The sequence below is a fragment of the Sphaeramia orbicularis genome, chromosome 6, assembly GCF_902148855.1.
Source record: "Sphaeramia orbicularis chromosome 6, fSphaOr1.1, whole genome shotgun sequence".
Taxonomy (NCBI): Eukaryota; Metazoa; Chordata; class Actinopteri; order Kurtiformes; family Apogonidae; genus Sphaeramia; species Sphaeramia orbicularis.
In genome coordinates this window covers 36,897,470-36,905,575 of record NC_043962.1, presented here as the reverse complement: position 1 = coordinate 36,905,575, position 8,106 = coordinate 36,897,470, and positions in this window count along the sequence as shown.

Sequence of the window (8,106 nt, the reverse complement as noted above, 5' to 3'; positions counted from 1 at the left end):
CTCTTTAAACTTTCTGTTTGGACGTCAACGTCACCACTACGGCGTCGGTGAAAGGCCAAAAAATATGTATTTATGTCATATGAAGCAGCATGCATGAAACAAAAATTGATAACGTGTTACAATCTCAAGCTTTTATCAAATCATAAAAAACATTTTAAATTATATTTAAAAAAATACTTAACATGACAGTGTATAACATTATAAGCAGATTCTTTACTCAGGTATAAGTCACATACTTGTGTTAAAGAATACAGGTTTGTTCCTCTTGTGCAGTGAATTCTCTGTCACGTGATTTAGTGATTACTAGTTTGTCTAAAATTATCCAGTTATTCATAATGGATGTTTAAATTTATAGGTCTTCTTCATCACTCACGCAGAACTCTTAAGTGTAGTATAAAAATATTAAAATACAGTATACCTTTTTACACAACTTTTACAATATTGTAAAAAAAAAAAAAAAAAATCATCAGTCTTCTACAGCTACTTTTATTTTACGTAAATTAACATGAACAGTTGTCTTTTTTAAAATGTTTCTACAAATGCTTATTTAAATTGAAATTTGTGATTATCCAACAAATTAATAGATGTAATTTTTTGTATTTGATGTAATATTCGTATATATACAGGGTGGGGAAGCAAAATTTACAATATTTTGAGGCAGGGATTGAAAGATAGTGTATGACCAATTAGTTTATTGAAAGTCATGAGAATTTATTTGCCACAAGAAAATTTACATAATAGAAAATGTTTTTATTCTGTGTGTCCTCCTTCTTTCTCAATAACTGCCTTCACACGCTTCCTGAAACTTGCACAAGTGTTCCTCAAATATTCGGGTGACAACTTCTCCCATTCTTCTTTAATAGTATCTTCCAGACTTTCTCGTAATAGTTTTGCTCATAGTCATTCTCTTCTTTACATTATAAACAGTCTTTATGGACACTCCAACTATTTTTGAAATCTCCTTTGGTGTGACGAGTGCATTCAGCAAATCACACACTCTTTGACGTTTGCTTTCCTGATTACTCATATGGGCAAAAGTTTCTGAAAAGGTATGGATAATAGTGTTAGGTATGATTATGACATCAATATATGTTTGGTTTCAAAACAATTGATGTACTGCCTGCTGAGAAAAAAACAACTAAATGTTCATTGTAAATTTTGCTTCCCCACCCTGTATATATATATATATATATATATATATATATATATATATATTTGTGTTGTAAGAGATAGATGACCTTGTTACAATGTTAGTTCTTAATTAAATAAATGAGACAAAAACATCATAAATCTATTACAGATTTGCCATGTATTGATCAGCAATACTGAAACTGTTATACATAAATTCAAGTTTACAGTTCAATTTAATGAAAAACGAACATCAGTCCTCATCAGTTCATTCTCGATTTATTGTGCTGCTATAGTTATTTACTCTTTTTTACAAAAAGTGCTCTAAAATACATCCCAGTTAACATTCAATGTAATGATCCCATTGTAAACACTGGATGTTTTACAAATAATTTACAGAGGAAAAAGTGTCTACTTCAACGCAAAACAAGACATGTGAAGGCACCGCATCCTGTGCTGTGGTTCTCCTGATCTTTTCCAAGGGGAATACAACTGGATTTCACATTTTAACATGTTATTATACCTACAGCTAAACAAGTGTCTCTACTCTAAAACCATTAAAATGCTGCAGTGTAAGACATTCGTAGACTTTAGCAACAGATTGCCACCATTTGAGATAGCAGATTCACAGAAAACAAATAATTTCACCCAAAAAAAGACATGTTGAAAAATAATATAATCCCAGAACATACTTACATATTAATATCATAATGCATCTGAATGAGGTGTTCATGTGTTGCTGGGAAAGTTTAATATCTTAGACATCACAAATAGATTTTTTGTTTAATCAGAAAATCAAAGGGAAGGGTGATAAAGATAAATAGAGACATTTTGAGTGTTCGGTGTTAAATAAATTAAAACTAAGTTCATTATTTAATAGCATTCAGAGATTCTGCCTCGCCATTATGAAATAATAAATCACTGGGAGAAAGTCAGTTATTAAAGATTTTAAAAAAGACATTTGTAAATAAAACAGAAAATATCCTGCAATAAATTGTGTTGTAAACAGAATCAGGGTCAAATAATTCATGATAACATGCGTTTGTTGTTTACCTCTCAAATATATTTAGTATTTGATTGTTTCTTTAATAATTTCTCATAACATTTTGTATTATAGAGGGGTGGGTACGGCCTGTTAATAAAATACAGTGTTATTCATCTGAATAATATTCACAAATGACCAAAATGATAAAGGTGTCACCTGATGTCTACATTAAACTTCAGGTTAAAATGGTTATAACAGACAAACATGAATGCTAAGGTCTTGAACATGTCATTTTAAGTTGGAAATACTAATTTGCCAGAAAAGGTAGATTCAGAGTAGCATATTTGTTGAACTGTAATTTGTTGAAATCTGTAAATAAAACGGGCATTTGTGGTTAAGATCTGTTTTTAACCCAGTGTATCTCCACACTGATGCACATCAGATCTTTAAAATTTTGTTTTTTACTTCTCATGTTGTAGCACTACTGTTGTGACAGTATTTTAATGAAAATAAGTAAAATTTTCTGATTCACAAGGCAATAAAATCATTTGATGCTTGTACTTCAAATGCATATTACTCATTTATGACAAGGTCTACTGCAAAAAAAAACAATTATATCACTGGGAAGAGCATATCTGTGTTGATAAATGCACAAAATATAAAGTTGGTACCATCAAGCAAACTATTTTAGGGTATCATGTAATTAATTGCAACCAATTAATTATTTCTGACTTGTACACGAAATGAAGACTGATACATCATTTACATCAGCTGGCAATCAATGAAAACATTTTCTATGTAGTTATTGTCAAATATCCAACTGTGAATCATCGTTTACTATCTAATGAAAATATGACAATAATGTTTGTATGATGTTCCATAGTGCATATAGCAGTATTTTTTTTATATATGAAGCAAATTAGAGCTGGTCAGTTGAGAGACCTCTGGTTATTTCACATTTACTGACCCTCAGATGTGTGTATAACACACTGTATAAAGTCATATAAACTCTAACAATGAAATACAGACAGATAACCAATTAAAGGAACAGCATCATGTATTGGTTTTTGACAATGAGAAAAGGAACAGTGGGTTGTTTTTTGTTGGTCTTAAGGTGCCCATTTTTGTTTCACAGTTAAAAAAAAAATGAAATGGCATATCCAACTTCAAGTTTTTGGTGTCTTGACACTTGTTTTGTGAGCAAAAAGATCCTTAGATATTTTACTGGAAGCAGGTTGTCAGGACTACAATACCCATAACCACACGGCAAAACAGCTCACTGAATGGATGGATGGAAACCGAGTGAATCACACACTACAACCTTCATTCACTGGATAGCAACTGAATTGAACATGAGAGATTTTAGGCTCATATGTTCGCTCTCCACCTCCATTATCAGAACATCAAATGTAGGAATTGTAGGAGGAGAAAACGCCTGTTATCTTCAAGGAAAAATAGCGTGGCAATTTTTTTTGTTTTGTTACAACATGCTCTTTTTCTAAGAGGTGGTTTTGCATGATTCCTGATTATGCTGCAGTAAATCATTTGATGCTGATTGATTCTTATTCAGTTTAAACCACTAAGGTATGATGAATTAAAAAAAAAAAAAAAAAAATCTTGTGTCTTAGTAAGATATTATCAGACCATGTGCTTCCTGAACAGATTTGACGCCCCATGTCATCGACTTTACTGAAGGGATATGAAAACCATTCTAGCAAAACATATTCCAGTGCAGAGTGTTATCTAACATATTGGCCCAAATCTCCTATAGGTGTTCAGTTTTATTGAGATCTGGAACTATGAGGACATTAGGAGGAGACATATCATCCAATGGATGGCAGTGATGTCATCCAGGAAGAGACCACTCCCATTAGGTTTTACATCAGTGTGACACCTGTCTGGACCAGTGTTTCCCAACCACTGTGCCGTGGCACATAAGTGTACCGTGAGAAATCATCAGGTGTTCTGTGGAAGATTATCCAATTTCACCTGAATGGTACTGGAAGTGAGAAGCGTGATATACAGGGGTTGGACAAAATAATGGAAACACCTTCACCTCAAGATGATAATGCCCCAATCCATACAGCTAGAATTGTTAAAGAATGGCATGAGGAACATTCTAATGAAGTTGAGCATCTCGTATGGCCGGCACAGTCCCCAGACCTCAACATTATTGAGCATTTATGGTCAGTTTTAGAGATTCAAGTAAGATGTCGATTTCCACCGCCATCGTCTCTAAAAGAGTTGGAGGGTATTCTAACTGAAGAATGGCTTAAAATTCCTTTGGAAACAATTCACAAGTTGTATGAATCAATACCTTGGAGAATTGAGGCTGTAATTGCCGCAAAAGGCGGACCTACACCATATTAAATTATACTTTGTTGATTTTTTAAGGTGTTTCCATTATTTTGTCCAACCCCTGTAGATACATAAAACTGCATGCACCAATGATCCACTCTACAACAACAGCCTCCTGTTTCCCTCTGCAAAATAAAAGTGAAAATGAACCGGCCCCGATGGGGTGTGTTCTGTTGATAAAGCTCCCCTCACTAGTGATATGTGGATTGTTGAGTTACTGGCAAACCCTGGGTATCAGGTTGGAGGGGGGAGATATGCCTCCCATACTATTACATGATGGACCTCAATCTGTAAGCTGGGGGGTCCATCTGAGGGGTTGCTGATGCAGCCCTCTCAGCTTTATTGTTCTAAATGCAATACAATGTTGCCAGAGGACCCCCAAAAAGGAAGATTTGTGTGTGTCTTTCTTCAATTCCTGCAAGAATATTAGCTTTGTGTTCAACTAAATAGGCCCAGGTTTCACACTGAGAAAGTAAATTCAGACTAGATTTGCATTATATTTTGATAAAATATACTTTTTGTGACATTTTTGTCTGGTGGTGTGCCTTGTGATTTTTCTAATGTGAAATATGTGCCTAGGCTCAAAAAGGTTGGGGAACACTGGTCTGAACATTATTCAACACAGACCCCATCAAACACATCTAACTATCAAACAAGTTTGCTAAAGTGTGTACAATGCAAACCTTAAGACTAACTCTCCTCTTAAAAATCACAGTTCTATATCAGTAGATGTATGAGAGCTACTAATATCATGCAACAAATAAATAGCAATTGCTTCACAGGAAAGTTCTACAGCATGCACTGCCTGACCAAAATAAAAGGTCCCATGTGTAATATTTTATGGGACATATTCACCATGGCAACCACACAGTGCTTATGCAGAGTCACAATAATGGTCACAACATATTTTGTGTCTGTACTGATAATGGAAGTCAGACCACCACATGCCAGAGATTCTTCTTGGGTTCAGGTCTGGACCCTGTGGTGGCTAATTAATGTGGGAAGATGTGTCTCATGGTCCCTGAACCTGTCTTTCATAAAACTGATGAGCCTGACGACATTCTCTGACCTTTATACTCTCTATCAAACTGATGGTTGTTGAAGAAATAAGAAGCTACTCACTGTTCAGGTTAAGGTTAACCAAAAGCATCTTCTGATATAAAATGTTTAATAACTTTTAAACCATTAATCCTATCAATACATTAAGATAATTCAGGTAAAATGCAGTTTATCAGCTTGTGACTGGAATCAGACATGACCCATGTGAACATTCAGAGGCTCTATAGCCCAGGTGTCAAACATGCGGCCCAGGGGCCAAATCCAGCCCACCAAAGGGTCCAATTTGGCCTGTGGGATGAATTAGTGAAAAACTGCAAAAAAAATTACACTGACGATATTAACAATCAATGGTGTCAAAATCATTTTAATTCAGATTCCACACACAGACACATACAGTCCAATTAGATTTCACGTGGGTCAGACCAGTAAAATATTATCATAATGACCTATAAATAATGACAACCCCACATTTTCTCTTTGTTTATTGGTGTCAAAAAGTAAAATTACATGAAAATGTTTACATTACCAAACTGTACGTTTACAAAAAATGTGAATAACCTGAACAAATTTCAACAAACAGAAATGTCTGATGAAAAGTAAATGCAATTTTACCAATGTTCTGCCTGTTACTAAATGTTTTGTGCGATTTTAATGCTCATGTGTAAATGATAAACTGATAAACCGAGGCATAATATTGTTAAATTACACTTGTTTTTCTTAAGACAATTCAAGTTGTTCATGTTATTCAGATTTTTAAGGAAACTTTGTAGATGTAAACCTGATCATAATAGAATTTTACTTTTTTCACTGTTATTATTTTACTGGTCCAGCCCACTTGTATGCGGCCCCTGAACTAAAATGAGTTTGACACCCCTGCTCTATAGTGAACATGGAAACACTGCCATTTTCTGCAAATTTGATTCACCATAAAACATACATTGACAAATGACAGTGCTTATAGATGCATATATTTATGTTTATGTTCAGTTAATGACATAATTTGTTTCACTTTTCTTTGTTTTGACATAACCTTTGAATTTAATCGGAACATTTATGAACATTTACATGGTAAGTATATGAAATATAGAAAAATACCTGATCTTCACTGAAAAATGCAGAGGATAAAATGATAAATGGTGATAAATCATTTAGAAATGGTTAGATTTAGAGAAATATCCACTTGGAAGTCACCAAAAACAATAGTTCTAGATCGTTTAAGGTTAATCCCTACAGTAATTATCCAAAGGAAGGCTCTCATCTATTTGCTTAGTTAAATCCAGGTAGTGACTCTTCTTTTGGCCAGGTTCTGTACTGTGTCCTGTGAAAGTGGGCAGTTCAGTCTTGATTTTGCACAACAGCATCTTGGAGTCATAATTCCTCCAGCAGGCTCAAGTGAAGGAAATGTGATTAAAACCACAGTGTGAGTGTTATTCCATCTGACTTAGACAGCAGCAGGTAAAGTGAACACAGCTATTTTGTTAAAAGTAGATTAATAAGCTCCAGTTTCTCCTTGGTCTCAGGGATGTAGCGGTGCTTTGTGCAAAATGACTCCAACCTATGAGGTGAGTTCATACTGATAGATGATGATGAGGGAACAGACCAAATGGAAGACCAAAGTGCTTCTCAAATAAACAGATGCAATACACAAAGCAAAAGGCACTCATAAAATATATTAAAATCTAAGATAGTGAATCAGTTAATAAACATTTAAAATACATTTTCCCCAGTGAAGGCCTTTTCACACGAAGTCTGACAGTCTTATGTAATATAACTTAATAAATTGTTGTGTTCTGATGGTGTATTGTAAACTCGTTTAAAACAAAGTTACTCTCTTATGGATTAGTTTTTTAACATCATATATGTGAGAATGATGCTGCTTTCCAGTAGACAACAATTTCAATATAACAATAAAAGGAACTGTATGACATTCTGTAGAAATAAAATTATTAATTATCAATATTTCTTGATCAACAGATATTTAGGATTTAACAACAAGATTACATTTTGCATAGCGCAAATGAAGTGATATTTACAGGATGTCTAAGAAACAGGCAGCAAATTTCCTTCTGTAAAGCTATTGCGATGTGGTGAAAAGACTCTCGTAAAATGAGTCTGAGTATGTGTACATCACTAATGTCTGCAGATTGATTTCAAAATATACATGTTGTGTATTGTTGTCTTTCTAAGAAGTTCAGGGTGAAACATTGGTGATTTGGTGGTGATCCTGCTCAGTATGCATGTGTGTGTGTGTGTGTGTGTGTATACCATATATATATAATTCATTTTCCAAAGTACCTAAGAACTCAATGCAAAAAAGACAAGTTGCATACATTTATATTTATTAAAAGTTGATTAATAATACTGACTGCTCTCAAATAAATAAATTGAAATTACTTGCACCAAATTATGTGTACAAAGGGTGTTTTACCTTTTTAATGTAGAAAAACAATAGTTCTCTTTCAGACTTGATGTGAAAAGGCCTGAAGGCACAATAAACCCCTGCAACATTCAGACAAAGACGAAGAGTTCTGTCAGGTTACATATGAGGGAGCAAACGGTCCAAAATGGAAATAAAT